At 35.5% G+C, this 19,067-nt stretch overlaps 1 protein-coding gene across 2 annotated transcripts in view; it reads right to left on the bottom strand.

The window, feature by feature from the left end:
- The window catches only part of Arhgap32 (Rho GTPase activating protein 32), a 296,976-nt gene that overhangs the window by 224,231 nt on the left and 53,678 nt on the right, over positions 1 to 19,067 (bottom strand). Inside the window, exon 1 of one of the 2 annotated variants that reach the window (XM_048796187.1) lies at positions 6,436 to 9,306. The exons of the other annotated variant lie outside the window; for it this stretch is intronic. The gene's annotated coding sequence lies outside the window, so the exon portion shown is untranslated. Of the gene's footprint in view, positions 1 to 6,435; positions 9,307 to 19,067 lie in introns of those variants that run through there. 2 annotated transcript variants of the gene reach the window in all.

The raw sequence follows: 19,067 nt of genomic DNA on the forward strand, positions 1-19,067 counted from the left end.
CCATTTTTCTGATGCCTCTAGGTCCTCCTGAATATTTAGGCTGTCCTGCATTGTTTGTACTCCTTTTCTTCCTTGCTTTTTCATGCTGCTCATGTTACTTCTTGTTCTGTTTGACTGGTGAGTTACTGTTTACTCCTATAAATGTATTTGATGCTTGGGAGGAAAGGTATTAGAAGGGAAGGGAAGAAGTCACTGTCGCCGCCGGTTTCAATGAAGTTACCTTCCTGTCTAAATTTTTTAAAGTGTTGAGAAGGGTTGGGGATATAGTTCAGTGGTAGAACATTTGCCTGGCATGCACAAGGCCCTGGGGTTCAATCCCTAGTATCAAAAAAAAAAAAAAAAACCTACAGAATGATAAATGAGACTTGTAAAGTTCTAAAATATACTATATAGTTTTACTGCTGTACAAAAATATAAAGAGGCTGGAATTGTAGCTCAATGGTAAAGTACTTGTTTAGCAAGTGCAAAGCCATGGGTTCAATCCTCAGCAAAACAAAAAAGAACTAAAAAATACGTTGGAGAAACTAGGGATAGAAGAAACTTATCTCAACATTATAAACCCAAAGCCAACATCATACCAAATGGAGAAAAACTAAAAGCATTTCCTCTCAATTCAGGAACCCAACAAGAATGTACACTCTCATCAGTTCTATTCAATATAATCCTTGAAACTCGGGACAGATCAATCAGTTAAGAGAAGGAAATGAAAAGGATACAATAGGAAAAGAAGGAAGTCAAACTATCACTGTTTGCCAATGACTTGATCCTATACTGAGAAGACCCAAAAAATTCCACCAGAAGACTCCTAGAGCTCATAAAAGAATTTAGCAAAGTAGTAGGATATAAGATCAACATTCAAAAATCAACATTCTTCTATACTCTAACATGATTCAGCTGAGAAAATCAGGAAAAATATCCCCTTCACAATGTTGTCAAAAAAAAAAAAAAACTTGGGAATCAATCTAACAGGAAGTAAAAGATAACTATAATGAAAGCTAAAGAACACTGAAGAAAGAAGTTGAAGAAGACCTCAGAAGATAGAAACATCTCCCATGTTCTTGGAGAGGCAAAATTAATATTGTCAAAATGGCCATACTACCAAAACCAATATACAGATTCAATTCAATTCCCAACAAAACATCAATGACATTCTTCACCAAAATGGGGCGGGGGGGAATCCTTCAATTCATTGGGAAGACCCAGAGTAGCCAAAGCAATTCTAAATAAGAAAAGTGATGCAGGAGGCATCACAATACCCAATCTCATAATAACAAAAATAGCAATAATATCAGCATCAATGTAGATATAAAGACCAATGGAACAGAAGACACAAAGGCAAAGCCACATACACAGAGTCATTTGATACTTGACAAAGGTGCAAAAAATATCTTATGGTTTAGATATGCAGTATTTCTCAAAAGCTCATGTGTGAAACAATGCCAGAAAGGTTAGAGGTGAAATGATTGGGTTAAGAAAGTCTTAATCTAACCAGTGCATTAATCCTGATTGGGAATAACAGAATAGGAACTGTAGGTAGGTAGTGTGTGGCTGGAGAAGCTGGGTTGATCCAGGCATTCCAGGCATACCCGTGGGATTTATATTTTGTCCATGGTGAGGAGAGCACGTGGGCAAGCAACGCTCCCTCTTTCTCTCCCCCCACCCCTTGATTCCTGGTGGGATGTCCTGAGCTACTTTCCTCCTCCACGACTTTTTCACCTTAATGTTCTGCCTCACCTTAAGCCCAAACCAACAGAGTCAGCCATCTATGGATTGAGACCTCCAAAATCCTGAGCTCCAAAATAAATTTTTCCTCCTATAATTGTTCTTCTCAGGTTTTTTGGTAATGTCAGTGAAAAACTGGACTAAAACATACTGGAGAAAAGACAGACTTTTTAACAAATGGTGCTGGGAAAAGTGAATATCTATATGTACAAGAATGAAATTAGATCCATATCTTTTACCTGCACAAAAATCAAATCAAAATGGATCAAAGATTTACAAGTTAGACCAGAAATCTTACAGGTGCTATGAGATACCATTAAATTAACAAGCTTCTGCACAGCAAAGAAAAGACAAGGATGAAGACAGCCAACAGAATGGGAAAAAATCTTGCCAACTACTCCTCTGACAAGAGGTTAATATCCAGAATACATTAAAAAGTTTTCAAAAACCTCAATGCCAGCTGGGCGTGGTGGTGCACACCTGGAATCCCAGCAGCTCAGGAGGCTGAAGCAGGAGGATCACAAATTCAAAGCTAGCCTCAACAACTTAGCAAGGTCTTAACCAACTCATTGAGACCAGACCCTCTCCCTAAATAAAATACAAAAATGGGCTGGGGATGTGGCTCGATGGTTATGTGCCCCTGGGTTAAATCCCTAGTACCAAACAAACTAACTCAATGCCAGAAAAATAAATAACCAAATCAACAAATGGGCAAAAGAACTAAACAGAAATTTCTAAAAAGAAGAAACACAAATACCACAAAGATGTTCAACATCTCTAGCAATCAGGGAAATGAAAATCATCAAAACTACTTTAAGGTTTCATCTCACTCCAGTAAGAATGCCAATTATCAGAAATATGAATAAAAATAAATGCTGGTGAGGATGTGAGGGAAAGGTACATACATACATTGTTGGTGAGACTGCAAATTAGTACAATTACTTTCGAAAGCAGTGTAGATCTTCCTCAAAAACCTAGAAATGGAAGCACCATGTGATCCATTTATCCCACACTTAGCATCTAACCAAAAGAACTAAAATCGGAATACTACAGCAATATAGTCACTACAATGTTTATAGCAGTACAATTCACAATAGTCAAATTATGGAATCAACCCAGATGCCCATCAACAGATGAATGGATAGAGAAAATGTGGTATACATACACAATGGAGTTTCACTCAGCCATAAAAAAGAATGAAATAATGGCATTTGCTTTTAAATGGATGGAAATAGAGAAAATCATGCTAAGTGAAAAAAGCCAGACTCAGAAGATCAAGGGTCAAATGTTTTCTTTCATATGAAGAAGTTAAGGCAAAATTAAAAGAAAGAAGTGGGAGGAAGAGATCACAAAGATACAGAGAACATCAGAGGAATAAAAGAAAAAGGAAAAAGAGAAAAAGGGAGGGGAGAGAAATATGAAATTAATCTAACAGAATCATGTTATATACATATTAAATGTACCAAAGGGAGTGTCTTTTACGTACATGTAAAAAAGTACCAACCAAAAATTAATAAATAAGGGTGTAAAAGGAAGATCAGTGGGGTAGAGGAGGGAAAAGAGAAGGAGGTAAGGGTATAAGAAAGAGGAGAAATGGGGACCAATCAAATTCCTTGTATGTATAATTATGTCAAAAGGAACCCAGATACTATGTATCAATATAATACTCTAAATTTTAAAACTTTTTTAAATCATATGTACACACATATCCAAACATGTGTATCTGTATATGTACTGTGTATTCATAGCCTAATACTGCACAATATACAGTTTTATGCATGCTACACACTGCTATATATTGTTCATGGATGGAACTATATGACTTAATGGAGAGGGTATCATGAATGAGTATGACAATGTACTAAATTCAGAATAATGATTGCTCATAGGTAAAAAGAAAGGAAAATAATATCAGAGTTCAACTACATATGTGATGCTTTGTTTTTTTAAACAAAATGTGAAGATTGGGAAATAGAATAGAGCTAGCATGCTGATTTTTGAATATTTGATATTTTGAATATTTTGAATATTGAATATTTAACATTTTGATATTTGAATATTTCAAATTTTTTAAAAAGAAGACCCCAAAAAATGATACTGCAACAATTCAGGAGAAATTACTTCACAAATTATCTAATTCTGAAGTGTTTAGCTAAGATTTTCTTTTACTTTTCAAATGTTACCTAGTTGATCCATGCTATTTCATAACTGTAAACTATCTGATTTCAAAATACACAATTGAACAGTGATTTAAAAAAAGCCCTGTGACAATACCAACAATATACATATAATACATTATTTTAAAAAATGAATAACTAAGTCCAAAAATGTGGTGCCAACATTGCGCCCTAATACCTGGTACCTACGAATATTATATTATTTGGAAAAAGGATCTTTACAGATTTAAGTTACAGATCTTGGAATGAAAAATTCCTGAATTACAGGTGGGTTCTAAATTCAATGAGAAGCATCCTTAAAAGAGAGAAGAAGGAATAAACATAAAAAAGAGAAGCCATGTGGAGACAGAGGCGTTGATGGAAAGATACAGTCACAAGTCAAAGAACACCTGGAACACCCAGGAGATAGAAGAGGCAAAGAACCTTTTTGAGAGTTAATCTGGATGGTCAACTTGATTGCATTGAGAGATGCCTAGGATTAAGAGAATTCTAGGTTCATCTACGGTTTCCAGAGACCAATCATCCGCACATAGGACAGCAAACTGAGTGGGGAGATCAGCCTTGAATGTGGGTGGCACCATCCAATAGGCTGTGAGGTAAGGAGACAACACAATCAGAAAAAGAGAAACCTATGGCAGATGCAAGTTCAATTCTTCTTGAGTGGGTGTGTCTACTGCTGCTACCAACTGACTGAGGACATCAGACTCTAGCTCCTTCACTTTTCTAATGTGGACTCTAACCAGCAATTCTTCAGGGACTTTTCAGGCCTTCAGGTTAGACATGGGCTGTTTTATTGGTCCCTCTTGTTCTGAGGCTCCAGCTTCTTGAACTGAGCAGCTACTGGTTGCTTTGGTTCTCTAGCCTACAGACTGCCATTATGGGACTACCAGCTTCTGATCATGTGAGTTGATTCTAATATATCCCCTTCTGTGAGAACCCTAATACAACTTTCCAGCCTTCAGAGGGAGTGTAGCCCTGAAAACATCTTCATTTCAGACTTCTGCCTTCTAGAACTCTAAAAGAATAAACTTTGTGGCTTTAAATTGCCAATCTTGTGATCATTGGTTATGGCAACTTCCCAAACATTCCCCTACTAATTCAACTACCTAACATACATAGCACCTACCACGGACTTCACCTGCTCCACAATTTCCTCCTACATCCACTGAGCTCCTCCTATACTCTTTCCTGAGTCCCTACCCTTAGAGGCTATGTGTGTAAATATCTATAATCTGTTCTGAAACTTCAATCTTCTACAGCAAAAGTGAGTTTGTACCATTTTTGCTGTTATCTACCGGAATTCAGGAGTGGCTAAATAAAAGAGCACCATGCACAAAATTACAGTGTATGAGTGAGAAGACAACCACTACTGAGCCTGCTCTTCCAATAAGAAAAAGGAAATACACACACACACACACACACACACACACACCACACTACCCTTGGGCAATAGTTATATAACAAAGAAACCCAAGAGTAAGTGATATTATTGAAGTACAGTATCTGGTTAAGGGAAACTACAGACTTTGGAAGAAAATATAACATGATGTGATTATAAAAATCAATCTAATTGTGGGGTTGGGGTTGTGGCTCAGTGGCAGAGCACTTGCTTCACACATGTGAGGCACTGGGTTCGATCCTCAGCACCACACAAAAATGAATAAACAAAATAAAGATATTGCATCCGTCTATAAGTAAAAAGTATTTTTAAAAAAAAATCAATCTAATTGAAATGTGGTGGTTGTATTAAAAGATGTTTATAAACCTAAGATCAGTTCACAAATGGTTTTTTATCTTATCTAACTACACAAAATCAGAAATAATAGGATTATGCAGAAATTCTGACAGCTGATACTCCACTGCTTTCAGCCCCCCAAATCTCCAAGATCCCTGGGAATTGTGATATCACCCTCTAACCACAGTTCCGGATGGGCTGCAATGCTCTTGCTCTACTGATAAAGCAGCATCTGTACATCCCAGCATGGGAACACAGGAGAGTAATGTAGAAAAAGAGAGCAAGAAATAGCTGGTGGAACAAGGGCAGATGTTCCCAGCTAGAGGCCAGAATAGGGCCTACAAGAAGACAGGCAGTGGGAGAACCAGGGTTTCTACCACAGAAAAAAGCAGTGGTAGAAACCATACAGGAAAGGACTGGAGATTCAAGAGCCAGTTTCTATATTTGCTCAATATTCAAAAGAATCAACTCAAGTGGACAAATGACCTTCAGTCAACACTACTAAAATCAAAGAGCAAACTGCTTATAAATTAATATTCTGCTTTTTTACTATTACAGAGCATGTCTTAAAAACTGAAAGCTCATCTCTCCCTCAAAATCCAAAACTTATGAGCAAATCCCAACTGCTCTACTTATAAAACATACCCCAAATCTAGTTCTCTCTTTTCCATTATTACCACCACAGTGCAAGCTGTAATTTTTTTGTCTAAATTAGCAACAACTTCTACTTGAGCTCCTGATTTCCACTGCCTAGCAGAGACAGAGATATTTTCAAACTCTAAGGAAGATCATATCACTCACCTGTTTCAATTACTCCAGACACAGTAGTGCTCTGGTGCCTGCCAGTCTCCTCTCACTTTCTTCAATTCCAACCACAAGGGTTCTCCATCCAGTTCTGCTGTAGACCTCATTCACTTCTTCTCCAGGGACTCTTGTGTTCAGTATTCCCACACCAGAAGACCCTGATTTTTACCCAGAAGCCTCTTCATCCAAGTTAGTTTAATGTCCTACCCTCCCAGAGGCCTTGCCTATCCATACAAACAACTCTTCTTAACCGCTTGCCAGTCCTTACCTTTCATCATTAGAAAGTGCCTCAAGACTACACTTCCTTAATCAGCTCCCCAACATTCATCTTCATTCTTTTTATAACTCTATAACATTTCTGGCTGAATGAGAAACAAATGATTCTCAACACTGAGATATTTTATGAAGTGAAGACTATTATGCAACAATCTAGCAGAAGTCTAACACCAACCATTGGTTGCAGGGGTGGGAAATGGAGACATGCCAAGAACAGTGGCACACGCCTGTAATCCCAGAAGCTTGGGAAGCTGAGGCAGTGGCTCAGTGGTTAAGCTTCCCTAAACTGAATACCTGGCACAAAAAAAAAAAAAAAAAAAAAAAAAAGGGGACATCTACACTCAACAGAATATCAGGCAGTCCTAAAAAAAGATGACAGAGGCACATTTCATACAGATTGTGAATTATGTAACATATAAAAACTTTTTATTCCAAAGTACAAAACAAAAATTAAAAGCTCATCTCTTCATTGAAATATATATAATAAGCTACCATTTCTATTTTTAAGGAGGTAAAGGAAATATATAATAATTATACACACACACTTGCCAGTGCTTAAAATATCTCTAGGTATTTTAAACAATTAAATTTCTTTTGAATTTTGAACCATTTGAATATCTCAACTCTTCAAAAATAATTTTAAATTTGAAAATAAGAGATTACAATGAAAAACATGTATTCTGAAGAGTACCAATGAGTCACAATGTGTTTTTCAAAAGAGAAACCACTAAAAGGCAGCTATTCTTACCATCTTAATTTTGTATACTCACAATCTGGATGACAAAAATACTGTCAACAGAAAAAGAATACATTGTTCAATGGTTCTGACAAATCTTATTTGAAGCTTTTTAAGAATTTTAAGTTAGATTTCACCAAATGAGTTAACTCTCTTCACATTTAGAAGGCAATATTTCTTACCTATATATAAATTTTATCTATTTCAGCTTAAAAAATACTTATTCGTATTACCGAAACCATACAACCAATCTATAGTATTCCATATCCAACTTCTGAAATCACTAGTAAGGACAGTTCATATTTTGAACTGGAAAAAAATAAATCAGCCTTATTTGTTTTTGGAGTACAGAGTCTCCGCTTGCTATCTAATGAAGAACTTTGGTAGGCAGAGGGCAGGAGTGCTTGGTGTTAAATAGCCAAGTATTTATCTATCAAATCACCTGTAATTTCTACTCAAATGGAACATCTTCCTGGAGGGTCAATTTTCAACACTGTTATATTTACATAAAATGAATATATTATGATACATAAATTATATAAAAGATATGGGTATTATAAAGATAAATACGAAATTTCAAAAAATTCAGAGCTATTTAACTCCAGGTGACTTAGGTATAGCACAGTGAAAAGTTTATAACTTGTTAGCCAACTATCAGCTGGATTTTTTTCTAGTTTTGTAAAAATGTATACAAATGAGAAAATAAGATTCTACTTACCAAGTCTTTATTCTTAACCTTAAAACCAATGCTGGTAACCAATCACCTTTATTTTTATATACACAGAAACCAAGAGAATACATTGTTTTCATACACATAAAGCATACATTCTTCAGGTGGTTTAGGGATCAAACCTAGGGCCCCATGCATGCTAAGCAAGTGCCTCTTGAGCACCTTCTCCACTGTTTTGGTTAGTTTTTTCAAGTGACTTCCTCTAAACAAACACTGACTGCTACCTTTTTGACTGCTTTCCCTGCTATTATTTTCCAGTGCTATACATTTTAGTACAGTACTATAGCTCTAATGGTACTTCTGTTGCAGCAGCTGCCATCAGTATACTGCTGTGTATAGTGCTTGAGAGAGCAAACTATCAAAAGAATTCAATATTTGCATTTACGTTTGCACAAATCCTAATGAAATTTGCAAAATTCCTGCACAGGTCATTCTGGATGATTCTAAGGCAAAATTAAAATTAACTGTTTCTCATATTATTTCCTCAATGTCTAGTGCATTTTCTCACCCACTGATTCTTCTTAACCATTTTTTTTTAACACAGAGCAGAGAAAGGAGTAGGATATCAAGAGTCAATGGAAGTTTCTAAGTAGTTCCTTTTCTATAGGTAATGACCAGAATACTGCCATTAAGTGTTATTATATCAAATAAGTTGTAAACAACTGGGTGTTTTTTATCTGTCATTATTGCAGCATTGTTTTCATAAGACCACTATGTACATCTTATTGACTCTTAATTCATATTCAGAAGACTCAGGAGAAATAATGTTTTTTTCCTTCTTGTTGCCTCTTGGTTTATTAAAATCTGTATTTCATGCAATGAAGCTAGTTATCTCACCTGAGAGACACAACATTATAAAAACATCTAAGGAATATAACTACACCAAAAAAAGAGAAACCAAGGAAAAAATAATAAAAACCTTAAGAAACATAAAGATTACCTAATAAAGATATCTACTCAAAAAGTAAAAAACTCAAAAACTGTATCATGATTTCATTTCACTAAACCATATTGTGTGTTTAGCTCACACTAAGATCCATAAGATATTCAAACACAACCATAGTATAACTTTTTAAATGCAGTTACAATTCACCAGGCTTGGTGGTGCATGCCTGTAATCCCAGCAACTCAGGCACCTGAGGAAGGAGATTTGTAAGTTTAAAGCCAGCCTCAGCATCTTAGTGAGACTCTAAGCAACTTAGTGAGACTGTGTCAAAATAAAAATTAAAAAGGACTAAGGATGTAGCTCAGTGGTTAAACAACCCTGGAATCAATCCCTGGCACACACACACAAAAAAAAAAAAAAAAAAAATGCAGTTACAGGCTGGAGTATGGTGGTAGGTTCCTGTAACTTTAGAGGCTGAGGCAGAAGGCATATAAACCTTGAGGCCAACTGGGGCAACTTAACCAGACCCTGTCTCAAAAAGCAGGTGAGAACAGGGGCTGGGGATATAGCTCAGTGGTAGAGTGCTTGCCTAACATGTATGAAGCCTAGCATGTATGGAAATTATAGAACTTCAAAAATATACAACTTAAATTTTTTTAATTTTTAAAAGCAGAATGATGTCTCATTCTCATATTAATAAGTATTGTTTTAGATGACACATTAATACAAAATTAGGTGCTTACTAAAATAAAAATGCAAAACAAATTTAGCTTTAAATAAACTTTATATAGTTAATTTCCCAAAATAAGAGCAAAGAATAATAAAAAAAAAATCACTGAATTCCTAATCTACATGAATTATTTATAAAGAAATTACTAAGGCTGGGTACAGTGGCTTACACCTGTAATTCTGGCTACTTGGGAGGCTAAGGCAAGGAGGATCACAAGTTCAGTACCAGCCCCCGCAAATTAACAAGACCATGCCTCAAATAAAATTTAAAAAGGGGTGAGGATGTACTCAGTAGTAGAGTACCTGGATAGCATGGGTGAGACCCTGTTTAATCCTCAGTACCACAAAAAAAAAGAAAGTAGCCAGGTTTCATGAAAACTGAATGAATTCTTAAATGTAAACTAATATTGCTAAATGCTTTTGGAAAATTAGAATACATAACAATTATCAAACTATAAAAACACATGCACTTAGTAGTCCATGCATATAAATACTATGCCCCATTTATTATATACCAACTATATGATACATATATGTTCATAATTTAATTCACATACCAACACTGTATGGAAGCCAGGTAATATCATTCCCATTTTACTCATTAGGAAAACTGACTCAAAAAAGATTACGTAACTTCTTTAAAAATCATGACACTATCTTTTTTTTTTTAAGCTGTAGGTGAACACAACATCTTTATTTCATTTTTATGTGGTGCTTGCTGAGGATTGAACCCAGTGCCCCACACATGCCAGGCAAGCACTCTACCACCACAACCCCAGCCCCATGACACTATTTTTTTAAAAAAGGAGCCAGATTCAAATGTATGTAATGACAGCAAGGAACACTGTATTTGCTATGTTTGTTATTCAACCACATTCATATAGTTCTATGACATTTGGAACTGAGATTCTGAACATGTGTGAAAACTTGGTTTATATAAAATCTGCTTAAAGACTGAAACTTCTAAATAAATATTATATGGCCTAAAAAATTGTAACTTTGAAGAAAATCATATGAGACTAAGACCACAATATTAACCAGAGAGCTACAAAACAACTGACTGCCTTTTTATATGTAGACTATATTTTAAACACACACAGTAAACAAACACAATTAAGATTTTTACATTACAAGGAAATATTATTTTTACAAATTTTAAAGCTCTAAAATATTAATATAGCTTATTAAATAGTAAAAGATGACTTTCCTACTTTCTATGTGGTCCTTCTACCTCCAACCTTTGCCCTTTAACAGAATGATATTTTTTTTCTTCTTTTTTTTAGTTGTTGATGGACTTTATTTTATTCATTTATTTATATGTAGTGCTGAGAATCGGACCCAGTGCCTCACACACGCTAGGCAAGCATTGTACCACTGAGCCACAACCCCAGCCCAGAATGATATTCTTTTATTTCACTTAGAATGATAGTTTTATAGTTAACATCTTTCTGTGTTAAGAGATCAGCAATCTACTGCATAACTTTGTTTATTCCTCATAGCAGGTCTAGAAGGTAGGTACTATCATTATTCTCATTTTGCAGATGAGTAATCTCAGGATTGGTCAGATTACCTAAATTAGCCAGGGTGAGATAGCCAGGAGGTGACCCAGGAGAAATGACTCCCAATATCATGCTCCTAACTACCATCACACCAACCACTTCTTAGTCAACCTAGGATAACCTCCCAAAAATACAAACTGGATGATATCAGCTCTGATAGAATAAAATGACTTCAAGTGCTTTCAAACACTCACAAAATAGAGTCCAAATTCCTTAACACATTAGACATAGCATCATCTTCAATTAAACCCTCTCATCCCACATTATTACCAACATAGACTTCCAGTCATCTTCCAAATATGTTCTATGCTATTCCACCTGTGTCAACTTAAATTAATTAATTAACCCATAAAATCCTTCCTTCCATCCTTGATCTGCTGAAAACAGTCATCTCTCTAAAATCAATTCAAATGCCACTCTTTAAGAAATTTTTTCCAAATACCTATAACACTCACAATTGTTTTTTGTGGTACTAGAGATTAAACCAAGGGGCACTTTATATTCAGGAAGGGTCTTACTAAGTTGCTAAGGATCTCATGGAGTTGCCAAGTTGGTCTCAAACTTGCAATCCTCCTGCTTCAGGAGAAAGTAGGAGAGTTATTTTTTATTTGTTGTTTGTAGATATACATGATAATAGGGTATATTTTGACATACATACATGGAGTGCAACACATTCCAATTAGGATCCCATTCTTGTGGTTGTACACAATGTAGAATTACACTGGTCCTGTATTCATGTATAAGCACAGGAAAGCTATATCCGGTTCATTCTACTGTCTTTCCTATTTCTATCCCCCCTCCCTTCCCTTCATTCCCCTTTGTCTAATCCAATAAACTTCTATACTTCCCCTCTCTACCCTCCCTTGTTATGGGTTAACATCCACATATCAGAAAGAACATTCAGCCTTTGGTTTGGGGGGATTGGCTTATTTCACTTAGAATTATAGTCTCCGGCTCCATCCATTTACTGGCAAATGCCATTATTTCATTCTTCTTTATGGCTAACATTACATTGTGTGTTATATACCACATTTTCTTTATCTATTCATCTGTTGAAGGGCACCTAGGTTGGTTCCACAGCTTGGCAATAGTGAACTGAGCTGGTATAAATATTCATGTGGCTGGGTCACTTTAGTATTCTAAGTTTGGGGGGCATAAGCTAATGAGTGGAATAACTGGATCAAATGGTGGTTCCATTCTAGATTTTCTAAGGACTCTCCATACTACTTTCCAGAGTGGTTGCATCAATTTGCAGTCCTACCAGCAATGTATGAATGAACCACCTTTTCCCCCACATCCTCGCCAACATTTATTGTTATTTGTATTCTTGATAATTGCCATTCTTACTGGAGTGAGGTGGCATCTCTGTGTCGTTCTAATTTGCATTTCTCTAATTGCTAGAGATGTTGAACACTTTTTCATGTATTTTTTGATCATTCATATTTCTTCTGTGAAGTGCCTGTTCAATTCCTTTGCCCTATTGATTGGATTGTTTGGGGTGGGGTTTTTTTGTTTTGGTGTTAAGTTTTTGGGAGTTCTTTGTATATCCTGGGGATTAATGCTCTATCTGAAGTGCAGGTGGTAAAGGTTTTCTTCCATTCTGTATGCTCTCTATTCACATTCTTGATTTTTTTCCTTTGCTTTGAAGAAACTTTAGTTTGATACCATCCCATTTATTAATTCTTGATTTTACTTTTTGACCCTAGGAGTCTAATTGAGGAAGTCCATTTCTAAGCCAACATGATGAAGAGTTGGGCCAACTTTTTCTTCTAGTAGGCACAGGGTCTCTGATCTAATGCCTAGGTCCTTGATCCACTTTGGTTGAGTTTTGTGCAAGTTGAGACACAGGGGTTCAATTGCAATCTACTGCATATGGATTTTCAGTTTTCCTAGCACCACTTGTTGAAGAGGCTATCTTTCCTCCTATATGTGTTTATGTTTCATTCTACTATATATGGATTTCCAGTTTTCCCAGCACCATTTGTTGAAGAAGCTATCTTTTCTCCGATGTATGTTTATGGTGCCTTTGTCTAGTATGAGACAACTGTATTTATGTGGGTATATCTCTGTGTCTTATATTCTGTTCCACTGGTCTTCAAGTCTATTTTTGTGCCAATACCATGCCACTTTTGTTACTATAGCTCTGTAGTATAATTTAAGGTCTAGTATTGACACACAGTTATGTTTAAGATAGCTTCTTCCCCTGGAAGATCACATAACATCTTTGTAATTTCTCAGACCACTGTAATTCTATGTTGTCTGTAAAAATTTCTTCTCTCACCTCATGAAGTCCAAGGCAGGAACCATTGTTTATAATCTCCATTTCCTACAAATTAAGTGCACATAACTTGTTTGTAGAATTAAGTCTAAGCATAAATATTAAGTTTTTAATGTCTGTATCTCACTTTCCAATTCTATTTATTAAGGATTTTATCCTGCAAACGGATTTCCCCTATTAGTGGCCAACAACAGGTAAAAATAACAGAATCAAACTCTTTCCTATTCAGAAGCGAGTATATACCAGCATCACTAGGTTTGAAATACTTGGACACTATTAAGTTCCTGAAACATCTCTTTACAGATAATATGCTTTCTATCTTTCCCTGAATGAACCTTCTTGAAAATACAGCTGTGCAATTCTGTTTAAAGACAGGAGCTACAATTTGTCTAGCAATTTGTCTTTTTATAATACTAGTTTTTATTGTTAACACAGTACTAACCTTGAAACAACTAAGATTGTACTGAAAGTAGCATTTTTTAAATTTATGACAGAAGAAAAGTTCTTGACCTAATTTAAACGCTTCCTTTAATAAAGAGAGGCAAAGCAAATCCACTAGGAACCTGGAGGGCACTAATCCCTCAATGAATCCATCACTTTCCTTCCCCATTACTGCCCCTCCTCTCTAATCTCTTCCCTGTGATCCCTCCAGAATTTTTACAATACAAATAATTTCCCCTAAGCTCTCAGCTTCCTTAAAGAATCCAACCCCACTCTGGCCTTACTGGTGACCAGACAGGCAAGACTCTTGGTAACTATATAGTTGTTTCGAATGACAGTGATTACTGCAGACTCTGGAGTCTGACTGCTAGAGATTCCACTTCCAATTCTAGCACTTACTAGGTATGTGAACTTGGGGCGGAAACTTTCTAGTCAAACTAACCCACATGCTGTTCCCACAAACACACCCCCAAAATTTCCTCTCTTTAAATTCCCACTGAAATGACCCTTCCATAACTGTGCTATCCTTCCTTGAGCAGGCCTATCATTTACTTTTCTATAAGTCTTCCTGGTGTCTTCCACAAATTCTCACAGTACCTAACTTACTCTTCTCATAGAACATTTGTATTACTTTATGGCATACTTACTTTCACTTGAAGTATTCTTAAGGGCCAAGACTATCCTATTTATCTCAAAATTCCTTGAAATACATGTCATAGGGCCTTAAGTGTTAAAGATTTGTGTAAATAATTAGATTAGTTGGATTTTCTTCTTTCTCCCAGGTCCCAAATGCTAAAGCATGAAATTTACATTTTCTTTGATATTTACATATATGTATGTGTGTATGTATGTGTGTGTGCAATAGGGGGAAGGGTTTGCTGGGGATCTAACCCAGGTTCTTGTGCTTGCTACACAAGCACTCTACCACAAAGCTACACACACCATCCTCTATTTTTGTCTTTATAAGAAACTATTATGCAAATCTTTTCTTTTACATGAATTAATTAAAAAGTTTGAGTCTGCAAACGGCAATTTTGTGTAAATTTTAATGACAGCATTTAAAAGGAGCATTCCTGCAGAAATCTGGGAAATCAAATGACAGGGCCGTGTAAAGCTTAACTTAGTGGTTCAGAACATGGGAGACACTCCTAAGTGAATTCTTGTTCCACTGTTTACCCACATTGTGACTTTGGGCAATTTATTTAATTTCTCTAACTTTTCCACACCCTGGAATCCTGACACCTCTAAATTGTAAGGAATAAATGAGATCATGTGCACAAAAAGCATATGTCAATACCTGACACATAGCTTACATTTAATAAAGGAACTTAAGAAAAACATTTTCTTAAACATTTTAATTAAGGGATATAGGTCCATGGTAATTTACACTTCATTAAAATTTCATTAGATTTTCTTTTGCATGGAAAAGCAAGGGGAAAAAAAATGACATCTCCAGAACATAGTCAATTTTGATACTGTACATGTTAAACAAATTAAATATTCTGATGAATTTAGTTAAAATAAAGCCTATGTACCAAGCTCTTACATAAAGGCCCTTCAAAGTAATTAAGCCAAAAATAATTTTGGCTTAATTACTAAATAATAAAACAGCCAATAGCAGGAGCTGGGATTGTGGCTTAGTGGAAGAGCACTTGCCTAGCATGTTTGAGGCACTGACTTTGATTCTGAGCAACCTCATATAAATAAATGAATAAAATAAAGGTCCATCAACATCTACAAAAAAATATGTATTTTTAAAAAAAGAGCCAGTAACCACCCCCCACCCCAAAAAAAGTATGGCTTCTCCATAGTTTTAACTCAATGAAGTCTAAATGAACTAATGCTTAAATATAATAAACCAAGAACTACCATTAAAAGCATCACATTTAGAAACAAGGTGCTAAATCTCAGTGGAGAAAAGCTAAAGGAACTATGAACATGGTTACTTCCACAGATAGAAATAGGAAAGAAAATGTGGCTATGTTAGATGAGATGAAACAGGCTCAGGAGACCACTGTTTCCTTTAAAAGCCTTACAGTACTACTGTTTTTTACAATTACATGTAAGATTTGGTTGACAAAAATACAAAGTAATTATAAAAGAAAGTTTACAATCACAATTGTTTCACACATAGGGCCATGATTAGGGTGAGACAAGCCAGGCGCCCCGTATGCAAAAGTAAATATTTTTTCAGTGTTGGAGATGGTACCTAGAGTCTCATGCATGCCAGGTAAGTACTCTACCACTGAGTTACATCTCCAACCCAACAAACGTTTTTTGAAAAACTGAATGAACAAATGGAGAAACAAAAACAGTCTTTCCATTACCCATCTCTGCTTCCTTCACCAAACCACTCTGTAGTTATTCAGTCTTCCTAAAACTAGTTCTTATCAGGTCTTTCTACACAGTATGAAGGTAATTTTAATACTATATTTTTAGTGTGCTGGCATTTTGACTACAACCTACTACATGAGGTCAAGCATTCTGACTACAACCTACCACATGAGGTCAAGTGTGGAACTTTCAACTTGGGGCATCATGTTGGAGTTCAGGAAGTTTCAGGTTTGGGGATATTTTGGATTTTGAATTGGAAATACTCAACTTGTATAATCTTCCCTGTAAAAATAAGAAAACTAAGGCTGACAAATAATTAACTTACTCGAGTTGTAATACAAATCTTCAACTTGCATAAATCTGAAATTAACATTTCTATATACACGGTTAGTTCGTACAGTTCCTTACTTTGGACTATTTCATTAGTCTCTAAAATTATAACATTCAGTCATATAGTATAGTTGTTCTGATGGTTGTTCATAGTTATTTTTTATGCATTTTATAAAAGGGTTAACCATTTTATAAAGCCTCCAACCATGTATGAGGTTAACAATTTCACTGCCTCCTCATCAGATTGGCTCATCATCATTATTTTCCTATTTTAAGCAGGCAAATGATGATATGCATAATTCTTGATCTTAACTAACAGTATTTGGGCAGTTGTTGTTACAGTTATAAACAATGATATAACATATACTGTGCCTAACTAATTTATTGGAAGTTTTTTCATAACATTTACACAGATAAAAGAAAATCAAGCACTTAATCTACTCAGATATTCATTAAAGCTTTGACAACATTCCTATTATCCATTTAGTCAACAAACTATTATTTACAGCACACTAGAACAAGGTACTATACTAGTTCCTGGGCATAAACCAATAAAATACAATCCCTGCCTTCAAGAAGATCACAGTTGGTTTTGGTTTTGTTTTGTTTTGAATATTTTTTTTAGTGTAAATAGGCACAATACCTTTATTTTATTTGTTTATTTTTATGTGGTACCACGGATCAAACCCAGTGCCTCACACATGCTAGGCAAGCACTCTACCACTAAGCCACAACCTAGCCCAAGATCACAGTTTTTTTAAATATCAAAGTCATCTTGAGCTTGCAGGAGTTGGTTCATGGATCAGAAATACTTCACAATGAAACACACAGATATAGAAAATAAACCAAAGAGGTTCTGGGAAAAAAATGAGACAAAGCAATAAACCACCACTTCAAAGAAACAGGGCAATACTTAACCTTATTTAAGGAACTAAGGGACATGAAAATCATGCTCTCCCATGGCACTGGGACTATTTTTAACCATAGGTCATTAGTGGCAATTGAATATTGAGATAAAACTTTTGGTATCATCCATTTTAGCAAATTCTCACTCAATCCTCTACCTCTGTGAGCATTCCAAATTAATTCTCCAGGGTGATCAATCGTAACACTGGGATAGGACTTTATAATATTGCCTCTGTTTGTGTTCTATCAAAGTTTATTTCTACCATAAACCATGTTACTAAAATGGATCTTATAAGAAAAGGAGTATAGCATATTAGCATTTGACGGTGGGTGACTTCACTTTCAGCTCAAAGACAGCATTTCCCACAAGGAGACCCTATTTTTCTCCTCACTAGTAAGATCTTCTATACTGAAGTGCTAGGGTTGAATCTTATTCATCATCCTCCTATAAGTCCAAAAAGCTTTAGCATCCAGCAAATGGTTAATAATGAACATGAAACTAAAACCAGCAACAAAACACTTATTCCACAATTCTCAGAATTAAGCAGAAAATTATCACATTCCTGTGTAAACAAACCTTGGTTAAAGACCAAGGGTGTCTGTACATTAAAAATGCAAATGATGTGCAGATCCAGTTCTATTCATCGTTCAAGGCAAGTTGCCAGAAGTCATAAGATTTTAAGTTGATTAATTAAGTTCATTCATAGTTTTATCTTCTCAAGCATTCATACTTCCTGTTTCATGACTTCAAAGTAACCTATGAGACTTTTTAAAAGATTTTAAAAAGACCTCACAAATAGCATACACACATCAAAGGAGGACAAATATAAAACTATTCTGACAATACTTCCTCCAGAAGAAAAATGTACCAATTTTACTAATCTGCCTTCAAAGAAATTTATCTTTAAAAATCAGTTTATTTCATCTTCCAATTTTACATTACAGGAAGAAAAAGACTTTCTTTCATAAAATACAAAAGACATGATACAGCAATTTTCCATCCATCTTTTGAAGGTCATCTTAACATACTAAAATTCTGCACAATTTATAAGCACAACCTTTGCATTCTGATAAAAGTGCTTTCTAGAAGATAAAAAATCTTGCAAACGCAAAATGGGAAAAAGTATGCATATTAACTACAAATAACAGAGTACTGAAGTTTTACAAAGAGAGACAAGGCATAGAGTGGGCTACACCCACTATGGGTCCTGAAATGAAACTGAGTTAATGAAATTTTTCTATTACTGTTTTATCCTATCTTCAGTTAAAATCAATTCTAAATTTACTTAATAAAAGCAATGTCACATACCCATAATCCCAGGTACTCAGGAAACTAAACTGGAGAAAAGAATTGCAAGGTCAAGACCAGACTGGGGGACTTTAGGAGACACTATCTCAAAAAAAAAGTGGGGGGGGGGGGGGGT

Source organism: Marmota marmota, unplaced genomic scaffold (genome assembly GCF_001458135.2).
Source record: "Marmota marmota marmota unplaced genomic scaffold, marMar, whole genome shotgun sequence".
Classification (NCBI taxonomy): Eukaryota; Metazoa; Chordata; class Mammalia; order Rodentia; family Sciuridae; genus Marmota; species Marmota marmota.